The sequence below is a fragment of the Plectropomus leopardus genome, chromosome 20 (genome assembly GCF_026936395.1).
Source record: "Plectropomus leopardus strain MGB_pleo_1.0 chromosome 20, ASM2693639v1, whole genome shotgun sequence".
Lineage (NCBI taxonomy): Eukaryota > Metazoa > Chordata > Actinopteri > Perciformes > Serranidae > Plectropomus > Plectropomus leopardus.
In genome coordinates, this window is record NC_142195.1 from 23,824,231 (window position 1) to 23,849,478 (window position 25,248).

The window sequence follows — 25,248 nt, forward strand, 5'->3', positions numbered from 1 at the left end:
CTAGATTGCAAGTTATTACTTCAGGTCTACACGCATATCGATGCAAGTGGCACATGTAAAAACAGATACAGCACTGGAAAGATTTTGGCAGATTGGCTCAAACTAAATCAAATGAGCATCTACATATCAATTCTGTGGCGTTGATCCAAAAACAGACAACGAGTGCATCTTGCCAGCTTATCATGTTTCTGTAAATGTGAAAACTGATGTCACTGTGGGCCTTGTTTTCTGTGGAAATCTTGCATGCATCTAGATGTTTGATAAGTAACAGGATAATGGACCTCAGGTGGTCACTGAGGTGGTTCCATTTAACTCTGTGCTTACAGTGCAACTATAAGTAATATATTATATTATTACTATATTATCTGTGTCAGTGTTTTATTTTAATGATCGCTGATAAAATTAATTAATGAAAATGTGTGTGTATTACACTCAACCAACACCAGGGAAGGCAGTCTGCAATACACACAACGATCAGCATGGGAGGAACTTTTACTTTGTAAAACCTCAGGGAGCTTTTTTTATTTTTTCAGTTTTTACTTAAATTTGCAGTTGCTGGGAACTTACCATATATGATGTTAAAAGTTTCAGTTTTGATTAAACATTTGCTAAAAGCATTTAAACAAAGTTTTGTGTTGGAGTTTGACAGAAATATTTCCATTGTCATTGTAAATGCATATCGGTTCCAAATATTGGTTATAAGTCTCTTTAAATACTAATAATCGATAAAGGTATTGGCCCTGATAATTGGTAAACCCCTGATCCAGAGTAATTAAAAGGAAAATACAAATAACTTTTTATAAACAGAGTTATATTGTTTTTATATCAGAGTGTAAGGAGTATAAAACAGAACTCCTGTTTCATTGAAAACAGAAACAGGCTGACAGCAGGACACTGAGGTTTGTTTGCACCAGGTTTCATTCTGCTATCACCATAATAATATAATAATATATTATCACTCCATTGTAGACAATTGTGAGGTTGTGTATATGTAAATAATACTGATAAGTAGATGGTATCAGATGCATCGTTCTGCAGGTGATGCTTTAGAAAAAGTTTGTGGACTGATATACAGCAGCCAACATACGAATTCATCATTTCTCCATGAATAATAACTGTCCACAACAATCCATATAAAGTATATCACCTTGTTCCCAGCTGTTATTTCTCTACAGGGCCAACAAATGTCATTCTGAATGTAGGAATGCAGTGGTGAGATGCAGCAGTTCCCGTTTTTTTTTTTTTTCTGAATGGCACATTAATGACTGAAACTTCGACAAAACAGTATAACTTTGAAAGCATGAGATTCTGGTATTACGATGATAATTACGCCAAGTTTTAGATTTTCATTAGATTAAATTTCATTATTGCCATTATAAGAATATAACTGAACATCTGTCCCCCGGCCTTCTCTAAAATTTGTTGAAAATCTTCAGCATTGGTCATGATATTGGGTGTAATGTACAGAAAATATGACCTGATGGGTCAATCAGTATAGATGTGACAATTCCAGAACAAAGCAGTGGCGAATTTCACGTAATTTTTTTTTGCGCTTTTCACAGATTTCTTGCTAACTTCTGGGTTATTTCTTCTTTTGTTGCTCATTACCCTCTACCGATGTTTTTTATTTTATTTATTTATTTTTTTATTTTTTTTTTTTTTAGAAAAGCCCAGGTCTCAAAGAGTTAAAAAAAAATACTTTGTATTTCAATCTTTGCTGAGCAACAGTTTTGTGTGAAAAGCTACAAAAGCCAGTCTCATAGAGACCTGCCCCAAATATAAGTCTGGTGACTTCAATCATTTAAGCAAATAAAAGCTGGGCTATAAATTGAAGTTTTAAGGTACACTGGCTTCACTTTTCTTCATCAATTCAAGGTAACACCATGATTAACGGCTACGCAAATGGTCACTGTGTAAAAATAATCTTTTAAAAGAATGGATATGTAGGAATTTATTCAGATTTTAATGATATAATTTAATTTCTTAAGAACAACAGTAAGAAAAAAGCTGCCTGAGTCTTCTGTTTCACTGTAACTGAATAGCTCACAGTGGTGGATACTTCGTATAATCAGTTTTTCTCTGGACTGCACTTACATCAAACAGCCTCATTAATGCTGAGAAGGATAACGGCTGGTATGAGAAATGGACAAACTTGAGTGAACTTCAGCTCTTCCTGCCTCTCAGCCTGTAACACTGGGTGGCAGTGTGTCCCTCCAAACAAAAATCCTTCACCTCCTGTCTCCAGCAGAGGAGCTGTCTGTCAGGAGACAGTCTCTGAGGTTAGAGGATTCCTCACCCAGGTTTGACCAGTCTCAAGTGAAATGTCATGAAAAAAGGGCTTAACCACCGTCTAAATCACTGGGAATTATCTGTATCCACTGCTGTGCAGCCAGATAAAAAAATATGTATCAAACTGAACTTGCTGGATGGACTTGCGAGGTGCAAAAAATAAAAAATAAAATAAAATGAAATAGTGTCTATGCATTTTTAAACAAATGACTGGGGCCAAAATCATCACGATAAAATTCTTTTAAAGACAGTCACTGTAAAGATTTGATAGCTTAAATCTAACAAAAAGTTTTAAAAAATAAATAAATAAAATAAATATATATGTTTTGCTACCCTGTAAAGCTACAGTAGTATTTTTAAGTCATTTCAAAAATATTTTTATATACACTTATGTAAAAAAAAAGTAATTAAATTTTTTTCTTCCTAAAAGAATACATAGACTACGCTTTCTAGATTTTTAATCATTATAAAAATATTCCGTCTCAAACATGTTGTAAAGCCAAAAAACCTGACATTTAAACTGCATCTACAAGAATTTTAAACACCTTTAAAACAATTTTGACCATAAAATCTAACTATACATAATATTAGTGGGGTTTTTTTTCATTTGTTTTTCATAAGCCTTGATTGGTCTTAGCAGCAAGTCAAAGTGTTAATGTTACATTTTGTAGAGATGGCTTTTACACTAAATCACAACGCAGCTGTTGTTGTGTTCACAGTATCTTCCATATACGCAGTGTATTATAATCCAACAGGCTGACAGTCACAAGAAGCCTGAGGGATTTATCAACTCTCTATGAAGGAGCAAGTAGGGTCAATTATAAAATCACACTATAGATTTTTTTTTTTTGTTCTTTTTTGATCCAAACACAGCGCAACAAAAATCAAACGCAACATGAGAAAAAAAAATCAATTTCCATTATTATATATAATACCAGATTATCCTGGAAAAGTCTGCAACAACTGCGAATAAGCCTCCAGCATCTGATTTTACTCCAAAAGTTGACAGTGAAGATTGAGGTCACGGAGGTCACGGCGAAGATAAGCTGAGAACTTGTAAATCCTGTCAATCTGTTTTCAAATTACTGCAGTAACAGCATGCGAGGTGTTGTTTCCGTGTATTATGGTAATGTAATAGCTGAGGCAGGCCTTGGTCTGCAGCTCCTGTTTGTTCGCAGGTACCGCGCTCGCTGCGTTTGGCATTCTGCTCCACTTCTCCCACTGAAATGAGTTCTCTCTCTCCCTCTAAACTTACAGAGGATGCGGCGCCCACACAGCTGTTCTCCCCTGAGCTGGCGTACATAAAACATAAAAGGCGAGCCTATATGAAAAATGCACAGAGCGCTGGAATATAATGTGCTTGATACCCTGCTGCTGTCGGGCAGGCGAGAGATAAAGAGAGAGGCCTGCCCTGGATAGATTCCTTTTCTGCAAAATTCGTTTGACTGCAAGCTTGGATGGCTGCCTGTGCAAACATTTACTCACCGCACTCAATCCGTGGATCACATTACAAAGATTGATTGTTCACTTGCCTCTCACCCTCCACTGTTTCATTGGCCAATATGAAATCAAATGGGACTCTTGAAAGAGGAGAATCTGAGGGGTAGAGAGTTGTTATGCACAGAATAAGTGACTGTGCTTCTCAGGCAGACGTGAACGAGCCCGATGCGTGTGTGAGCGTTTCGAGCAAATTCCTCCCATTGTTCTTGTGTATTCGAGATGAATTGAAATGCTTGAGTGCCAGGCAGTGAAAACAAATCAAAATGATTGTTACAGTTGAAAGAGTGGCACATTGCGCCGTGTCTCTCTCCCCTCATATCGCCATGTAAATTAGCAGAGCCGCCGTGTGAACTTGCAAGGCAATTAATTCGCGACACACAGGTGCCTTGCTACCTACCGCCGTGTAATTGCAAAGTTCACAAAAAGCGAAATTAAACAAGGGAAACACTGGCTTGCGTGCGCTCTCTTTGGAGAATTTGTAGTCCAATTAAAGCGGTGGGTTTGAATTGTGGTGGCGCAGACACGGCATCCTGTGGTCGTGCCAAACCTTGGCTCATAATCATCATTTCAGCTCGAGCAATTGCCAAATATTTACTCAGTTGTTTTTGGGGCCTCTGGGTACTGTATCTAGAAGCCTAACTAAGAAAACAATTGTTCAGAAGGCAGAGCGAGGAGAGAAAACTCATAACGAAACAATCCCGGTCCCCCGGTGCTCTGCCGAGAACCAGATCGAAACAGACATTACTCTCAGTTCAAGGTGACCTGCAGCTTTTACCCCGGGCTTTTCCGACCAACTACACCAGCCAAAGCGAATCACATCTGCAGCGTTATCTTTGCAGCTTGTGTTTTAATCAATAAAGAAGTGAAAGAAGGTAAAATAAGCAAAGACAGGACATGTTGGGGTGTCAAAACTGCTCAAGTGGAAGTAAAGAGGCAAGATCAGGTGCTTTGACCTCTGGGACGGAGGGTCAGCACACGGGACGCCGCTGCTTTCTCCTCAGCTAACCTGCTTTCAAAATAACCAAACTGCTCCCGGAGACCCAGAGCAACAACAGATTAGCCCCCCTCTGCTGCATCTTGTCCTCTCCTGCCAACACGCTCGCGCTCTCTTTCCCATTTCCCCTCGGTCTCTTCCTCCCATCATCATTTTCCTCTCCTCTCCTCTCCCTCTCCCCTCTCTCGCCCCCTCACATCGTTAGCATTTAGATAGTTGAGAGCAGAGGAGCTTGGGTAATAGGCTTTTCCCTTCCCTCCATCCCTCTCTCCCATCTTGCTCAAATCAGCTGAAGTAAGAGGGATTAAATCAAAAGAACAACAATGATGATGAGAGCGACAGCGAGGGGGGAGAAAAGGGAGAACCGGGAGGTGGCGGGGGTGCCGGTGCATAACGCTTGATCGGCTGTGAGCTCATTAACCCAGGCCTTGGCAGAATTGATGTTAGAGGTGATTGGAGATTATCACATTTAGGAGATACTTCATCCCCTTATCTCACTCAGCTCCCTCCTCCTCCTCCTCCTCCTTCTCCTCTTTGCCTTCACCCTTTTTTTTCCTCCCTTCGCTGTTCTCTTTCTCTTGATTTCATCCAGGTCAGCTGTCCCCCGGTTCGATTCCCCACGCGCGGGGGGCCTCACAGATACCATCAGCAGCAGCTCCTGTGTCTGCTTGATCTCCTAATTCTGCTTCATTTAAACTTCATCAACTGTTCCACTGGACCGGAAGCGGAGAAGAATGAAAACAGCTTATGTGGAAACAGCTTTCTCTCCCCCGCTCCTCTTTTGTTGTTCGATCTGATATGATATCCCCAAAGCTGCTGCTGCAACCCCGACCAACGCCCACACACACACACACACACACACACACACACACACACACACACACACACACACACACACACACACACACACACACACACACACACACACACACACACACACACACTTGCACCTCAAAAAGAGTCCACCCTCATTAAGTTTTTTTTTCGTCATTAAATCCTAAAAGTAGTTTTTTCTTCAAATGCGTCAACAAATCTGCCAGTGGACGGCAACTTATTTCAAGAATTTGTGTGTTTCAGTCTCTTGAAACAAGATGGAATATCATTCTTAATACTTTACTGTGTTGTAATACTCGAGATGGGTCTTGGTCTCAACCACTTTTTAAATGTCTCAGTCTCAGACTTGATTGCATTTTAACTTCGTCTTGTCTCGGCCTCAGACAAACAGGATTTTATTTCAAGATTGATCAAGACCACAACTGCTTGTTCCAAAAAAAAAATTTTTTTGAAAATTTCTTGAAAAACAAAGAAAGTTTCCTTCCATAAACTTGACCTTGGCAGTACCTTTCTTATGGTACATACACACAAACACGCATAAGTAAAGTATAACAATAAAAGAGGTGAATGAAGAGGAATCTTCATTTGTTTTCTGTGGGTGTTTTTATGGGAATGTGGATCTTTCAGATCAGTTTGTGGTTTGCATGTTCGACATTTATCATAAGTGTCGCATGCACTGTGGGACTCACTCTGGTCTTGGTCTTGACTGGATCTCATCTCCTCAAACTCCTGTTCTTGTCTCGGCCTTGATACACTCTGGTCTTGGTCATTACTTGGTCTGGGTTTAGGTGGTCTTGACAATAACCCGGATTTATGTGTCAGTCCCTTGAAACAAGACAGAAAAATCTACCTTATACTTGAAGATGGGAACTAGGTACTATTGAGTTGCATTGTGGGAACTGCAGGATTCAGCATTTTTAGAGTTTGACCCATAATCAGGACTAAAAGTCAAGTATTCTTGACTTTAATATTGCTGAAATGGTCCTTTATTTGACAACACTTTTTCTAGTTTCTAACGTTATGTTACGTCTCATTTTTGGGTCACTGAGTCACTGGTTGAACGAGACAAGATACTTCAAGAAGATTCCTTTAGGTCAAGAAACTTACAGATGAAACGATTAATGGATTAATTGTGAAAAAAATGACATATGAATCAATATAACTAACCACATGTTGCAGCCAACTTTGTGCACTTGCATGTTTTTTCACTTATTGTATAGGATGACAGGGCAAGAGGCAAGAAACTGAAGAGGTCAGACATTCAGACAGATTGAGAAAAAATAGAGCCCTTTAGACAGTGTATCTAAACCACTTTGTTTAGACGTAAAACTGAAAGTGAGCACACCTAAAACATCGGTAATAGTCCCTCACTGCACAACAAAGCTCTGTGTGCACAACTATAACAAGTACGGTAAGTAATTTGAACAAGGGTATTGGTCTATGAATAGAGATTTTTGGGGAGGGAGCAGGGGACATGTCCACTATAATATTTACGGGCATTGCCCTCTCCAAATTGATGCAGTAAAGGCAAAAATGTATGCATGAGAAGTGTTTGCATGTGTCCCCCTCTAAAAAATCTACATCTTTGGGTCTGTGAGACATTTTTTGTGAGACATAATTTATCTGTTATGTTGCCTTCACATGCTCTTTGGAAATATCATATCTACCGTATTTACGAGTTACGAGCACATGAACGGCCCTCTAAAGTTATAATTACGAGTGGGAAATTGGGAAATTGGGAAATTCCGATGATACCTGAGATGGTCAGTTGTGATGTTTGTGTGACGTTTCAGGGCAGCAGAAATGTCCGAAAGCATTAAAACAGTGTCAACAATTGACAGTAACAGATGATATATTTTGTTCCTGGTAGCTATCATTTACTTTTAGTATTTGCACATTTTAGTATATGCATGTATTAGCTGTAGCAAGCAACCAAACTGTTATCTATAAAGCATGCCAGGCTAATATTGATAACAACGTTATTTTATAACGCAAGTTGCCGACTTGACGTCATAAATGCATAAACATGGCGGGCAAAAGTCAATGATTGAGCAATGAAAAGAAATTTTTTTTTATCAATTCAGGTATTAAATAAAATTTTTTGATCACATATAAAGTGTAATATGCTATTAATGTTAATGGTATTAATTCATGCTGAACATGTAGATTAAATATAAAAATAATACATGAAAATATAAATAAACTAGAAACAACACTCTTAGCATTAAAATGCAGCTTTTCTTTGTAGCTTCCATGTTGTTCCCACTTTATGACCTCAAAGCACATTACCACAAAAACGTCAGATAAACGACTTCCCAACTCGGGACCTACGACCTTCTGATATCACATGAATGCAGCATTTAGCCTTTATAAGTTTTTCTAACACTGAAGTTTGTTTACAACCCGTTTGATTGTCCGCCTGCACATTTCTTGACCTCGACTTGTCCGACTTCGTCTTAGTTAGGTCACTTCATTTCAAGTGAGTGAGTACAATGTTATTATAGCCAAAAATGATGGCCACAACTATGAAAAATAAGACCAAACTTGTTATAAACTGGGATTAGATTTTAAGGAATCATAGCAGACAGACATCATTTTTGTTTCTTTTTTTGCAGTGTGCCGCCACTACAACCCCACAAACTCAGACACGCACACAGATTGGGAAAAGTCACTAATCCTGCATGCCCTGGACGCCGTGTACTCCCCCCTCCTCCCTCCACACTGGGAAATTTAGCATGCCCCCTCGGCTGAGGCAGAAAATGAGATTACTGTATTTAAATGACTATGGTAATGGCGAGCATGCTGCCGGGCCCCTGTAGGATAAGGGATTTCTCCTGTGCTCATTGTTAGCAGTTTTGCAAAGTGCCATCGTCCTGCTCGGGCTCACAATGGGGATGTCATTTAAAAGACATTTCTCTTTCTCTCTCGCTCCCCCCTCGCTTCTTTTTATGCCCCTCTGTTCCCCCGTCAGCCCCGTGTACCAGTCCCCAGGAGGGCCAGTCAGAGTGTGTGTGTGTCAACGTTCCCGACCCACCAGTCCAGACATAAGGTGAATATTTTTCATTTAAAGGCGCACTAGAGTGATTGGACACGCTCAGTCTGTTTGGGAAGACATAATCCAATCTATGTTTGTAATGAAGTGTACTCTCAGAGGACTGACACCATGTGTCCGCTGTACAACGCAGAGGCCAGGTGGCCACTGGGTCAAGTGTTTGGCCATACCTGCACGGCTCGGAGCATTTTCCAAGGCCAGGCTGCAACTAACGATTATTTCTATGTCAGTTAATCTGTTGCTTATTTTCTTGGATTAAACGATTCATATTTGGTTTATAAAATGACCAAAAGTGGTTAAAAAATAGGTAAATCAAAGCCCAAGATGACCTCATAAAATGTGTTGTTTTGTCCACAACTCAAAGTTACTCAGTTCACTGTCGTAAAGGGGTAAAAAAACGAAAACATACTCACATCTAAGAAGCTGGAATCAGAGAATTTTGACTTTTTGACCAAAATGGTAAAAAAAAAAAAAGTGTATTAAATGACCTCCTGAAATGTCTTGTTTTGTCCACAACACAAAGACATTCAGTCTATTTCATAGAAAAAACTAAAATATTCACATTTAAGAAGCTGGAGTCAGATAAATTTAACTTTAAAAAAAAAAAATGTTATAAATTACTCAAACTGATTAATCAATTACCAAATCATTAGAGGATTACTTAAATAGTTGAGGAATAAAGTAACGCCTGCACACTCACTCCATGCCACAAAGTTTAATGAAGACGACATTTCGATCCTTCTTGGATCTTTTTCAGGTCAAAAATCCAAGTAGGATCAAAATGTTGTCTCCATTTAATTTGTCCGGCATGGACTAACTGTGTAGGCATTACTTATTTCCTAAATGTATGCTGTTTTATGATAGCCTTGAACTAATGTGATATGTGTATAATTATTTTCCCTCAAGCGATTAATTAAATAGTGGACAACTTATCAGTGTTGCTTTGAGAATTTGGGGTTTTCACTTCTAAAGTTAAAACGCAAACAATGTGAATATTTCACAGACTGATTTGCGTGTTCTTGGACTTGATTTACTTATATTTGACTTTGATGGGCAAACAGAAAATTGATTTAAAATATTAAGAACCAATTTAAGACATGAGAATAAGTTTTGAGAATACAAAGGACATTCAAGGTTCCATCTAAATTTAAGGCAAATGTGAACTAAATTTCCAGAAAATTAATAAAAAGAAAACAAAAATGAATGCACTTCTACATCCACTACTGGTATGAGAATATTAGGAGTTGGACACATTGAGCTGCTGAGCAGCCAATTCACCAATCAGGTGTCATTAAACCACTTCAAACAAGGTGTAACGACAGGACGCAATTATAAGGGGGACAGCCAAACTTCAAATTTTGGAAAACCGTGACAGAGAAACTATGGAAATATGACACTGCTATTTGTTTCATGTATGCTTTCATCTGCTGCTTCACATACATCATAATATCTTTTCTTAGTTGGTTTTCTAATGCACTTTGCTTTCATTCAATCACCAACTTTTCCACCTCAGGCAAGCATTGAAACTATTTTGTGATTTCTTTCTTTTTTTTTTTTTTAGAGCGTCCGATGTTTTCACTGACAAACACTTATTGTTTTGACTCTTATTTCATCTACCAAAATAAATCAAACTGCTCAATAAGTGTTAAATAAAACACTCAGGCTTAGAATAAAAGTCTACAGTTAAAAAAGTTTCCAGACAGTTTCTGTCTACAAAAGGGCAAAACAAAGAACTTATTTTCTCCGCTACCTTTTGAAACGAGAGGAAAAACACTTTTGTTTACTTCTGTGATTTTGAGTTCTACAGTACTGTAAAACTACTTGTTAGCTGTGTTTGTCCACCACCTCAAAGGTCAAAGGTCGACCCCTGGAGAAACTCTCTCAGCCATATAATACTGTCCTTTAAAGTGAAAACAGTACATACAATAGATACAGAGTGCCACCTTTTAAAAGGTTCAGACTAAAACACTCTTTTGTTCACCGGTCAATCCTAAAACTAAATATGGAACTTAATCCCCACATAAAACACACACTGAAGGATCTTGAATGTTTGTCCTTTAAATTTTGCAAATGGAGCTCTTAGAAATTAACATAATCATCATTATCATTTGTTAAGTCCTCCAAATTAAGCCACAAAATGCTTCGTTCATAACTGCCCTCAAAAACGACACATATAATCGTTTCCTGCAGCAAAGTTGCCAGAAGAAAATGTTGGCATTGTACGTTTCTGCAAACCACAGATACATGGCATATGCACATTTCATGGTATCATATCACAGCATTTCTTGCTGTGATAGTGTCATGAAAAGCGGTTGTTTTTTGCCTCCAAAAGTGGGTATTTTAAGTGAAAACATGATATTTTCCTCACCATAACCTAGCGGCTCTTGCCTAAACCTAACCAGTGTTGTTAAAACATAAAGAAATGAAAAGTTTCAACATGTCCCCTTCATAAAAACGAACAAATGCAACATAAACGCGGTTTGCAGAAAAATACAAATGACAACATTTATTTTTGAAATTGTGTTGGTTCGCTGACATCGGTATGGTTGTGGTTTGGTTAAGATTAGGCACAAAAATTACACGGTTAGGGTTCGGAAACAATCGTAGTAATGGTTAAAAGAAGGAAACTTTCACCATTGGTAGGATATGGGAACTTGCCTACAGTGATCAGTGGTCAGCATTTTTCTCTGAGCCATCAAACCATCCCAACCTCCTCCCTCTGCAAGCTTTGTGGCTCTACCACAACGTCAGATGATGTCCTCCTTTGCTCCCAACACACACGAGTAACTGGGGGGGAAGTTATATTCATTACTTCAGCACTTCTAAACACTTGGCTACGGCCCTGTTCCATTTCAGAGATCACTGAGGCTGCTTTTCCGAGCTAATTGTGGAAATTATCCCAGTGCTATTGTTAAAATTCAGTCCTTTCGGAGTAACAGGGACTAACTTTAACAAAGGAGGAGGCTATTCATAAAGAAAAAAGATGAGAGAAGCAGAGACACACAGGAGAAGACTGGAGCGAGGGCTGCGCAGAGATGGAGTAAAGAAAGAAAGAGGAATGCACTCACAGGGACGGCAGGACGCCGACTGCGAGCTGTAATGTTGCTGTTGCTTTTCCTCTGCGTCACAGAGCACTTCATCATAGGTGGGTTTTTCTCCAGGTCCCCTCCCCTCCAATCCGGCCCCCTACCACCATTCCCCATCCCGTGGCCCTCTCTGCCTCCCGGGCCCCCCGCCGCAAGCCTGATCTATTGGTTTTCAGCAGCGCACGGAGCGATAAATCATGGGAATGGAGGCCGGCGATGATTAGGTTGCGGGGTGCAGAGAGAGAGAAAGGGAGAAGAGAAAAGAGGGGATGTGTCGGAGGAGGAGGAGGGGTGAAGGTGGGCCCAGCAGCCTCGTGTACGGCAGACAGGTTACTGATGGTGTTTGTTTCTCCCAGGCCTGTACCTGTGCAGGGGGCAGATTCTCCTGGGTGTTACATAAAGGAGCTATGGGTCTGCCGGGGCCCGACGCAGCCTCGAGGACACATAAACTGAGCTGGAATTACCCAGGCGCCGAGATATATATACGGGCACGGCTGCATTGCTTATTCTGGCCAAGCCCATTATATCAGCCCTGCTCCTGAGACGAGGAGCAGGAGGAAGGAGGAGGGAGATGAGCCCATGGGAGCAGAAAATGTAGATTAATTCTGTTGCATATTTTACCACAATTAAAACTTCATTTGTCTAAATGTGTGGACTTTAGCCTCATTTAAGCCTTGGTGGCTTGGTAGTTTTTTTAACAGGCGAAATTAAGAGGATGACCAAGAAACATTTACAGCTCACTGGGAAGACTTCTGTTTTCCCTCTGTGACATTTTAAAAATGGATAGTTACACCTTATTCTGCCCAACTCCCGGAAATTGAGCTCCCTGTCAATTATTGATACCCCCACCAAATCGGATTATATAAATATTGGGAGGAATGTTGATGAGATTTGTCTGGAACTTGAGCAAAACTCGACTTTATTGCCTCATTGACAGAGATTTGCCAGTCAAGCACCCTTTAGCCTGTCACCTTTTCTCAGGTAACAAATCCCCCACAATGCACCCAGCCGCCACGTCTGGGTGCTGTGGAAGTCAGAGAAACACAAACACGAGCAGGGATGATAATGAACAAGCATCGTATGTGTGACTGAGAGCGGGATGTGCCACAACAAGCCCCCCTCAACATTGTACAACTCGGTTTTCCATCGCTCGCCCATTTAATGGCTGTTCTCTGTTACTGTATGTTTCATCAGCGGCGCAGGGTGGCAGGTGGGAGGGATCCTGCCTTTGGAGGAGCGGAGAAGGGGCTTTGTTTGCTTTAGTTTACACGTTCGCTCTTTGTTTGTTGCATGTTGGCGCGCCAGCTCTCTGCCGTCAGCCTCGCTATCATCGAGTCTGACAGCTCCGCGGCCATGTTTTGAAGGGAGAGGAGGAATTAAAAGATAGAGATGGGTGGGAGAGAGGAAGAAAGGATCCAGGTGCTCACCTGCTAAGATCTTACAAACTGATTCTCTTTTTAGGATCACTGGTTTGAGGTTCAGGGTGAGGCTACAGAAGGCACCTTTCGAGCTAATGTGGGTGATTCTCTTCTTTTTCTTGGGTGCAGGAGGAGAGAAGGGGGGGCCCGGGATTACAGAGATGATCCTGCCATTCATCCTAGCTCTAAACAGAGCCCCGTCTTCCCTCCCCAAACCCTGCTAATTCCCTTTTGATGAGGCGTGCTAAATAAATCCTATTTCCACGCCTTTATTCCCCACCGACTCCTGGAGCGTAGATCAGGGACGCAGATTTTAGGGGCTTCTGCCGCCGTTTGGGACCCACAATGGAGCCCGTCTGCATGGCGGCCCACTCTGTCCAGTCAGCCTCATTATGCTCTCACCCCAACACATGCCCAGTGGCCCACAAACACACACACACACACACACACACACACACACACACAAGCAGAGTGACACATTTACACATGTAGTTTCACACAAATATGCCATGATGGCTTTGTGCAATTGCTGGGACAAATGCCGGACATCATGTCATGTATTTCAAATTTGTGGTTAGAGTGTAAGAGGATACTGCAGGTGACTGTGTGTGTGTGTGTGTGTGTGTTTGTGTGTGTTTGGGTGTGTTTGTGTGTGTGTGTACTGTACATCTCCCTCCTGTCCTGTCGGCCCTTCCACTCTCACATGCTGAGCCCCTGCGCTCGGCTATGACGCTAACAAGCTCCTCCGTCTCTCCTGCTCTGTCTACACCGGGGCCCTGTTATTAATGGGGACCAGCTGGGAGTGGTGAAGGTACATGCACAGCCAGACAAAGCCCCATATATAATCATAAAGTCATAACAAACGACCTGATGTAAATGAGGATGGGGGTGTTTTGAGGGAGGCTGCGTTTGGAGAGAATAGGGCCACGGATGCGGCGGTGCAGTAAATAAAAGAGCCGGGGTGTCATCTGCCATCTAAATGGCCAGTGCCCTCTTGGCTGCCTGGCAAAGACCTGCCAACGTGACCTTTGACCTCCCCATGGACACGGCGGACTCGGGGTCAAGCCTCGAGAGGCGGCGCTGAGTGCCTCTCCGACGTCTCTGCTGATGGGGCAGTTAGCCTGAGAAAAATGCTGCCTGCGTACGTGTCCGGGCAAACAAAAGACAGCTTTCCACACTCTCTGCGCTGATAGCTCGTCCTCTTTGACATATGGCACCACTAAAACACACGCTTCACGACCTGGTCCAGCTTGCACAGCCTTGCAATAATTTTCATTTTGAGATGAAATGATGATTATGACGTTACAAGAATCCCGGCCTGCTCATCTGCAGTGTGTCTGCATTGGCGAGGCTTATCCAGACACATGCTTCCAATTAGCTGGGCTTCTTCATGTAAATGCTTCATAAATTATCCCCCCTGCCCTGGGATTAGGTGCTCATAAAGAGAGTTAGCATCTCAATAAACAACAAAGGTTGTGTTCAGAGAGCAAATTAGAGGGACAGTGGGAGGGTGAAGACAGAAGTGGAAGGAAGGAGGGAGGGTGATACTGTGAGCTGGCAGTAGGTGTTGTAGGAGTCAGGGTGGGGGCGAACTCTAAACAGTCCAAACTGTATCTATAAAAACTGCAGGAGATGGTGCTCCATCAGGGCAATTTCAAAGGTGTCATGTAACAGAAAAGTATCTGCTGACGTCCAAACTCTTCAAATTGTTTAAAGTTTGTGGCAGTTGTTTCGGGCAGCAGGGTGACCTGCTGCTCAAAGAGCCTCACAATAAAGGAAAAGTCCAAATATTCCAATAATATTCTAACTTTTAATAACATTATAATTGAATTGATGTTCATATTGAACATGTTAAAAAAAGGAAACGAAAGAATGAATATGAAAACACACACAAAGATACAGACATGTCCGAAAGGGAGTGGGAAAGAAGTGCAAACTTATTAAATCCCACCCCCTCTCCATCAGTTGATGAAATATAATAGACTCACTTCCTTATTTAAATATATTGAATTTTCCTATAACAAGATGTTCAGGTCAAGCAAACGCAGGACTTTGACCTGAGACATTGCTGCTCTTGTTCCGTGTGAAATAAAACGTCAGCACCGAGCTGTTTTAAGTTATGTTTGTGTGTAATGACACATTGTTATGTTACATTAAGTGCTTATCGTTATGATAGCCACTCTTTTTTTCTTCTCGTAAATTCTGCCTTTGATTGGCTTGTCCTGATATTTTTACCTTAACCAATCTCACTCCTCGTGCCTAAATCGAACCAAACAAAACCGATGAAGATAATGAGTACGAGCCAAACATCATCCCTTCACCAGTGTAGTCAGGGCGCTAATTCTTCAGACGAATGGGTACTGTTTATAACATATAATATCTGCCTCCTTTTTCTGAAGAAGAGTAGAAATCAAAACTTAGGATTGTGTTATATATACTGCTCCCGTAAGTCCCCAATATTACATTATATGGGTGCATTTGTAAACAGAGGTGCATAAAGTGTGTATTCTATATACAGTATGTGTATTTCCATTATTTATATTAATATATAAATGGTATACCTGTAGATAATTACATAATAATAATAATAATAATAATAATAATAATAATAATAATAATAATAATAATAATAATAATAATAATAATAATGGGATTATTTTTAGATTTTTTAAAAATAATTTTCTAAGCCATGTCAGGTGTGAAAGAAAAAAAAAACTATTTTCTTAATTTAGACTAAGGATTTGAGGAGAATAACTTGACATGGGGCTTCAACTACTCATTAAATTCTTTATTGAATAAATGTCATAATCGTCTTTATGATAAGTTGATCATTCTTGGTCTATTAAAAGTCAGAAAATAAAATCCATATTTCCCAGAGCCTGAGGTGACATCTTCAAATTGGCTGACAAACTGTCTGAAACCCCAAAGATGTTCAATTTGCAGTGACATTAAAAATGAGTCAAATTGTTGTAGATTACTGTAACTCTCTGACTTTCTACCTGACAACCCATTTTAGCGACAATCAGACTTAAATTTGACGTCTTGTCATTTCAAGCTATGGCAAAACTAAGGCATATAACAACAATGACAACAAAGCTCCTAAGAAAATTACTAATACTGATACTGGCATGATGATCCATTTCCACTGTGTAAAACCACAACTTCTGCTAAATGGCAGCGGCTGTGTGTGAAATACGTGAGGGGATCATTTGATAAAGCAGCGCGCCTCTGTTCAATCTAACAGATAATAGCCGGGGCATTACGTGAATTAGGCCCCGTGGTTTGTGCGAAGGTGTGGGGCGAGCGAGGGCTTTTTGAATTCTGCCGGGAATGTAAAGCGTCTGTAAACAGGAATCACAAAGAGCCTTAACGCACTAAACCTCGGGCCACACTGGCCACACAATGGACTGTCATATTGAATTGGCCCAGAGCTGTGGGAGAGAGGCTGTTTAAGAAAGACGCAGGGTGGGGAGTTAAGCTGAGAGAAAGCCCAGCGTGACAGACACTTGTCCATGTAACAGCTCGGCAGAAACTCACACCGCTCTCAACAACACTCTGCTTTACTGTCGATCACCAAGACACTCGGCAACACCGGCTGTCACCTATACATGTAATATAAATGCAATCTCACTTTTTCTCTGTGATATATATCGACCATCTCTGAGGGGCAGACAGAGACTGACACACACACACACACACACACACACACACTTTTGAGCACAGCACCATACAGACAGTCAATAACAGAATGGGGTGTGAGATTAAGCCTAAGCCCACCTTCTTTTCATGTGGCAGAGCAGCCGCTGCCCCGAGATCTGGCACCAGATGGCGCTGTGCCGGTCGGTGCCAGGAGATAATCGGGACAGATCGGGCCGCATTACTACCCATTATCTTCTAATTATTCTTGTGTGGAGCGCTGATCCTGCCGTTTGTGTAAGTGGATGGCACAGAGAGCCTGTCGCCCCCGGCAGCACGAAAATCCTCCCCACTTCCCTCACCCCCTCTGGGGATGGAAGGAGAGATCAGCCGTAGAGGGGAGGGAAGGAGGAGCTGGTGGGTAAGGCAGCCCAACCTGAGAGGAGGGTGATTCGCCTTTGTGAGATATAATTTTCATAAAACACTGATGTCAGGCTGAGGAGATCCCACTGACCTTTGACCTCTGTGTCACATAAAGCAACATCTTGCAGATGAAACCAGAGCGACGACAGCATCATTCTCCTCTGATGACTCTATAAAAGTGTGATAAGGATACAGTTCAAGTCTCCCAGGCTTCATTTGTACTGTGCCTGTGTGGAAACAGGCCCCAACCCCCCCCTCCTACCCCAAAGGATAGCGCTTACTGCGCAGAGGCATATGGCTTACCATGTGCTGGGTCCCACGTGCACACTCTTAAGCGCGATTCTACCCAGAACATCTTCGCTTAATTATCAGCATTTTGTTCAGCATCCTCCTATTTTGCATATTAATATCTGTCAGCTCAGTATGGAATATGAGGAGATGAAGGCTTAGGCTACGCTAAAATACCACCGTAAACACAGGCTTCGCCGAGCGAGAATATACATGCTCATCCGCATCAACTCCCGTGGGGTGCGCAGTCCAAGATGATGTGTGTGTGTTTTCAATACCTTTTAACCAGGTCTCAAGTGTGCACGTATGCATATATGTTTGTAAAGTGTCAAAATCTGCAGGCGAGATCTGTTTTGTTTGTGAGTCACTACCAACACCCACTGGTATACTTGCACATGTGTGCCCGTGCCGTGTGGTTCCGACTGACATGTAATAAAACACGGCATTGTTGATCAATCTCGCCAGCCCACGGGCCGCACAGCGAGGGCATGTACATGCAAATGAGGATAGCTAAATGCCACTGAGGGGGCGGGAGAGGGAGGCAATCACTTCAGCTGACAAACTGCGCAGGAAGGGGAGATGCAGTTGGAAGGAGGGGAGGGAGGGAGGAAGGGGGGAGACTTGATATCCAGGGGGAAATTTTTAATGCAAGGTGATCCAAGAGAAATAAAGACAGCAGGCTTAATTACAGGAGGCGCTGCGAGAGATGAGTTTATCTTCGCCGCAGTTTAAAAGTACAGGTTAAAGAGAATCATCATAGCATCCACTGCGCTGAGTGAGAGAAGAAAGTGTGTGTTTCTGTGTGTGTGTGGCGGCGACAGAGCTGTGATTAAAATGTAAGAGAGGCTGCGGCTAAGACCCGAACCATTCTCCGCAAAGCCCGGGGTCAGGGCAACTGATCTGGGGGCCACTTGGGCAAATCCCAAACACAAACACAGCAGAAGAAAGGCACAGAAAGCACGAGGAGGCTGGTGGTAAAAAGACTGATAGAAGGCGTCCATGGGAAGATGAACAGCCAGGGAGATCATGAAGGGAGAGCTGATTAACTGGCTTTTAGATCTCTGGGAAATATCCGAAGGATTGTGCCTCCAGCTTCGCAAATCCTGACCCTTAATGCTGAATCTATCAACCCTGAGAGCCCCTGTGCAACAATGAGAAGTCTATAAGCTCGCCCAAGCTGCTCCATTGACGGTTCATTAAGCAACAATGAGGACAGATAACCAGTGCATTGCTGTATTGGTGGCTTTCGCTGTATGCTCAGAAAGAGGTTTTTAGCTTACGTCACCTCGGCTTTGAAGCAGGGGGCATTCCCCTTATGCTAAGCCGGGGCGGCGCATTCAAGACGCGAGAGGCAAAGATTGAAGCAGGTGTTGTTCTTCACACACATGTGGATGCTGCGTTGCATGTTTTAACTGTCAGACATCATCAATCTGTTTTTATCTTCCTGTGCAGGGTTCCAACAGCTTTCGGAAAGTTAGATTTAAGACTTTTTCCGACTTTTTTTTAACACCGCTCGTAAAACATGAACTGACATCAATAACTTTGGATTGGGGACAATTTTTCCCAAATGTTAACTAACATTTTAATAGATATAACCGATTATTTGGAGATTTTATGATGCAATGTCAGGAAAAAACATTCTTAATATGCTTCTTTCAATGTCTTTGCATTTCTAAGACTTTTGAAAGATAGATTTCAGACATTTTAATACCAATTAAGGATAGATTTATGAATTTAATGCCTTATAAGACTATTTAAGGATCTGCGGGAACCCTGCCTGTGATGGTAAATTGACAGGACAACATCAAGAGGAGAGAGAAGGAGGGAAGTTGGATATTAAAGCTGGAGCCGCGGGCTTCATCCCACTTCAGAGGACCGTTCCTCGATCAAAGATGGAGCAGCAGGTCAAAGATCACAAAACAGCTGAGTGGAATACCGAGTGTCCTGTAAATGAAGGCTGCAGGTTTGATCCCTGTTGTAGCCGACATGCCAGCGCCGCTGTTGAAGTATCCTGAGCGGTCAGTCGACGTTTGAGTGTTGCTGACAGTTAGTAACTGTTGCTGTAGTTTTAGTGATGTGTCAGACACTGTCCGGCACAAACTTCACTCTCACTGAATTGGTTTTGGAGATAATTGGTGACTGTGTGTCAGCTTGTGTAGCTGAAATGCACCACAACAACAAAGAAAAAAAGTGTTTACCTGTAAAAAAATTGCCTCTACCCATGGACAAGAAGCGCATGCTCATGACAGCGCCATATGTAAACATTAGTAGCATCCTCCTCGGCTGAGGTGTAATGTTAGCACACTCAGTGGTGCTAGGTGAGCTAGCCGTAGATGCACGCTTCCCTCTGCGGAGTGATATGGTTGGCGGGTGAACAAGATACTGAGTTATGATTCTAATAAAAGAAAAGTGTAGTTTTTCAAATGCGTTTTTTTTTTTGGCACCACAAGCCAAGTGCCACCTGGATCCATTATATTAAAGAGAAGGCAGACATCTCTACAGCCGATATCTCCAACGCTCTGCAACTAACTTCAATAAAATCTAGATTGATAAATAGCACTGCAGGCTAGATGAAAAATATGTATTTTTTACTTTGGGGTGACGTGTTCCTTTAAGGGTGGGCCATGACTGTCTGGTTGCAGTGCTGCAACACAACAGAAAAAAAAAACACATAGGATACAATTTTATCTTAAAGCTGCATGCAGCAACACAAGTAATAGCATTTAGATTTTGCAAGGCAAAGCTGATTTCTGTTCAACATTTTTTTGCAATGACAATTGATGATTTTACTTGCAAATGTCTGTGCATAAGGTGAAAGAGCTTTCTGACTGGCTTTTCAGCTTGGTCTATCGGTGATTTCACCCACGAAGTTCAGTTTGTAAGTTTCCAAACTTTATTTTGAAAAGATATGCCATCCCTGTCAAACGTCACAAACTGATGCTAGAGGAGAACATACAGCATCATAGTTTAAAGCAAAAGGCCAGTGGCAGTCATCTTTGATGATTGGGGAGTGAAATCATATTGACCTGCTCAAAAACTCCGAAGAACTCCTTAAACTCTTTGTTCTTTTTGTATCGAGCAAAATGTATTTGCAGCAGCCAGCCAGTACCAAAAACTGTCAAATACAAAAAGCATCAAATGCTCACTCAAAATCTCAAAATACTCTTTGATCACAATACTGTAGTATACATTTAATTCAGCCTTTTCTGACCATTTTTTAAGGAAAAAGTTCCTGTATAGCTGCTTGTGGTTTTGTTTCCCAAATTAAGGTATCATAAAACACATTCCTTCGGTTTTTGCACACAAATGTATCATTGGGGCCTTGACCCCAACTCAACGCCACACAGACACACAATCGTTCACCAGACACCTGTGTGAGGAGGTCGGCCTTCCCACGAGGCTTTCTGTTCACTCTAAGATCAGGATTCACTGGGAGCAGCAAGGTCCATGTCGCAACAAGAAGTCACACCTTTTTCCTTCTTTTTTTCCCGCCTGTGAATGTCAATCAGTGGCGAGTCGCGACCCGTGCGACAGTAATCAAAGTGAATAGAAGAGTGAGCCAGGTGGTAATTGTGTATTATTCAACTTGCGGGGAGCATGCCTCGCTGCTTTAGCCTGTTGATTGCTTATGTATAATTTAACGCAATCTGTGCATGTATTATAAATGAACAGGGTTTGCGAAGTGGCAAATAGAGTGCAATTAATGTCTCGGAGCTCAGAGCACACAGATTGACTGTCTTTAGCCTATTTTTTCCATTGCTCATTTCTTTCCTTTCGTCCTTTTTTATCTCCCTCCCTTCTCTTTCACTTCCCTCTTTCTCTCCCCTGTTCCCCAACCTCTGCTGTCTCCCTCTTTCTCTGGGAGTCAACTTTATAAAGGAGTATGAGTGAGAGTGAGTGAGTGAGCACTCTGGAGGCAGTCAATACCTTATCAACTCCTGCCGAACGCTGACACCTTGACGTCCTTGACAGCAAATTATTACTTTTTCATGACGCAACCAGGTGCAATTACAGCAACATCTTTGCGCTGTATCCTGCTGCTCCTGCAACTGTCAAAAGGCGTTCCTGGTGGGATCCTGGAGGAGCTGAGACATCAGTCTCTCAGTCCCTCCCAGATCTCTGCAAAGACAGACTGACAGACAGGAGCGAGGCAGGGGGACGGAGTGCAAAGAGAAAATAGAGGGATCCATTCAAACATGCCCAAAGATTCAGTAAATAGTTGCATTCGACTCAAATTCCTTTTCTGGGAACACTAAGAGGTTTGTTTAGAGGGCTGTTGACTGACAGCGAGAACGTGGCAGAGTTTTGTTGTTGTTGTTCGCGAGATGCAGGTAGCGAGCTAGCTGCTGCTAGCAGCCCGGTAAACAACTGTGTTTGTAATGTCATCACACGCTCTCGCTCTCCTCGCTTCACACTGTAAACCCTGTAGGCTTGATTATAAAGTTTAACCACACTTTAACACACAACAACAGTGAGAAAAAACACCGGGTAAACCTCAATTAAGACTTCAGAGTGTCACTTTCTCCCCGTAGCGCAGCAGCAGAAGAAGAGAACACAAAGAGCCCACAAGCCTGTGATGCCACCCCTGTGAATATGGGGATGCTGGGGTGGTGGGGGAGAAACTTTGCCATCCTGGAGGTGGATGTTGCCTCATGTCTCTTTGTGTGTTTGGTGTGTCCCCTGGTTGGGAGCAGAAGGGGGGAGAGACATGGCGGTGGCAATAGTGTGTGTATGTGTGTGTGTGTGTGTTTGTTGCGAAATTATATGTGGAGAAGAAGGACAGGTAAGAGGAACAGAACAAACCGTGAACGCGCTACAGAGACACCTGAGTCTCCTCTTTCATCTCAGACTCATCATCCACTGATCCTCACCCCTTTTTCCTCCCTTCCTTCCTCCCCCACTCAGCCAATTTCCTTTAACGCTCCACGTGCCTCGCAGATATTTTTTTTCAAACACACACACATCTGACTTATGTAGGTAATGACACCTCAGTGAGCTATTGGTTTTCCTCGGCCCTCTGTGTGTTTTTTCTCTCCTCCTGTCGCCCTCCTCCCTCCCTCCCCCCCCGTCTCTCTTCAAGCACTGCCTTCTCTCTCCTTTACTCCCTCAGGCCTCCCCACTCCTCCCCTCTCCTTTTTTCCTGTGGTGTCAGACACAGATTTATTCTGCCTGTGATGCGTGTAGAGCAGAGGAGTGTGAGTGAGCGGGGAGATGGGGGGGAGCAGGGTCAACAGAGGAGGGGGGAGGAGGTGTGTGTGTACAATAAGAGATAAGATCATGGCTCCCCAGGGGCTTGTTTGGCCCTGTACTCGATCCATCAAACGCCGGCTCCAAGTGCCAAGGTCAACTCTAATGAGCATTTTCTGGGGTCTTATTCTCCACGCTGAACACCAACACACACACTGAGCATGAGCACACACTCGAAACACACCTCGGACATACCTGCTTAGCTGTGCAATGGATGGCTGTGACAGGAAATGTAACATGCTTGCATGAATCCCAACAGGTATTTTACTCAGAAATCAGATATGGCTGCAGGAGAGCGGGGGCTGACGGTGAGTGATGCGTGTCAGGTGTGAACACTGTCAGGTGTGTGAGCAAGGACCCAACCTCAATATTTTTTTTAACCAAAACGTGGCCACAGCAACACTCAGAAACTGGTATTGGATAACTAATTTTAAATCTTGTCTACTTATTATTTAAGCAGATCCTGATTTTAGTCATACATTTGCCTTTTTTCTTCATACAGGTAAAGTTCTTGTATGGCTGCTTGTGTTGAGACAACATTAAATAATAAAATAATATATTTTTGGAAACTTCTTTACTTTAACATAAAAAACGGTGGGCAAATGAGGAGCTTGAAGAGTCCTAAAATCCAAGAAATGTCCCAAAATATGAGAAATGTCTTAAAATCCAAGAAATGTTCTAAAAGCCTAGAAATGTCCTACAAGCTGAGAAACACACTAAAATACAAGAAATGCCCTAAAATACAAGAAATGCCCTAAAATCCAGGAAATGTCCTAAAATCAGAGAAACATCCTAATATCCTAGAAGCGTTTATGGGGCTGCTGCGACTGGCCCCTGGTTTCTTGCCATGTTCCAGAAGTGGCCCCCAAAGCAAAGCACTGTAAGCATCCCTGCATTAGGGATGTTTTAAAAATATAAAAGGGCTTCATAAAGACACAGAACTTGGTATAAAAACTTCAAATAATATCCAGGCTTAAGCAGGTCATCGCGTCTCCTGTGAGTTTTCAGGTGTGACACCCAGAAAACCCACACCAGCTCTCCTGGCTGTTTCCCCCACATCCTGCATCACCAGGTTAGGAAACACACTCGGACAAAAATGGGCCACAGCGCCAGGTAGGTGGGCTTTTAGCAGAAAGAGTCCCTCATCATCCCCTCATCGCGCACTGATCTGCCAAAAGTTGTTAGGGCTTGAAGGCTCGCGGAGCGTGGGTGTGCACCGGAGCATGTGGAGCATACTAATGAAGCAATAAAAGTCACTGCGGGAGGGGTGAGGGCGGGGGGTGAAGGCATGTTGGAGGGGAAGGTAGCGGCGAGCGGAGGATTGGGAGCCTCTGACAGGAGGTGTGATAATTGAGATGTTGCGACCCCACATATTACCTGCATATTGGCCAAATTAGGAAGCAGGGAGTTTAAGGCCAGAATGGAACGCTGGAGCCCCCCGTCACGATGTGTGTGTGTGTGTGTGTGTGTGTGTGTGTGTGTGTGTGTGTGTGTGTGTGTGTGTGTGTGTGTGTGTGTGTGTGTGTGTGTGTGAAAGATAAAACTAGAACAAGGCCTGACAATTTTTTTTCAGTAACAACTGCTCAGTTAGGTGCAGGAGCAGGAAACGTGATTTAAAAAATGCAACTCTCTTTTGCATAGTGACAGAAATACAATTTACAGTGAATTATACACTATAAATTGCATCACCATTTGCATAATTATAGAAGCAACTGCAAGGTGGGGAAAATAAGTATCACCAACTAGATACAAACACACATATATGTTGAAATCTGATATAAAATGGCCAAACTATTTGATGCGATGATGCTTTGCATCACATCAAACAAACTCTTCCCACATGTAAAAATAAAACTTTAGCTGCACATTTTTCATTCTTTTGCTCAGAATTATTAGATTAAACAACAGAATTTAGGAAAACAACAAGATCTAATTGCAAAAAAATCAATATAGTATAGTATCACGATATTTTGCTTGGCAATACACATATGCCAAGTATCAACTTTTTAATTACATAAATTAAAACTGCAAATACACATTAGACCCTTCCACAGTAATTAAATCAATTGCTTTTTCAGTCCACTAGATACATGTTGCTGCAATAAAAACAGATGTTGACAGAGTTTGCAGTTGAAAAAAACATTCTAAATCGCAATATATGTTATCGCAATTTCGCAATATCGCAAAACATTTAAGAATGGTAAGTATCGTTTTTTAAAGATTATTTTTTTGGCATTTTTGTCTTGACAGGACAGAAGACTGACAGCGTGAAAGGGGGAGAGAGAGGGAACAACATGCAGCAAAGGGCCGCAAGCCGTAATCAAACCTGCAGCCGCTGCAGCAAGGACATTGCCTTCATCTATGGGGCACCTGCCTTATCCACTGAGCCACCCGATGCCCCGTGATGGAAATATTGTGGTATTATCGTATTAGGGGAGTGGGCCTCTGTTTTTTTTTTAAATTAAATAAATGACTAATTTA

General features: G+C 42.2%; 1 long non-coding RNA gene across 1 annotated transcript in view; it reads right to left on the minus strand.

Annotated features, from left to right (window-relative positions):
- Nucleotides 1-6,237: 6,237 nt before the first annotated feature.
- LOC148186219 (uncharacterized) overlaps nt 6,238-25,248 on the minus strand; it is a 73,084-nt gene continuing 54,073 nt past the window's right edge. The window contains exon 3 of the long non-coding RNA XR_015775106.1: nt 6,238-6,442. This is a non-coding gene — a long non-coding RNA (uncharacterized LOC148186219). The remainder of the gene's footprint in view (nt 6,443-25,248) is intronic.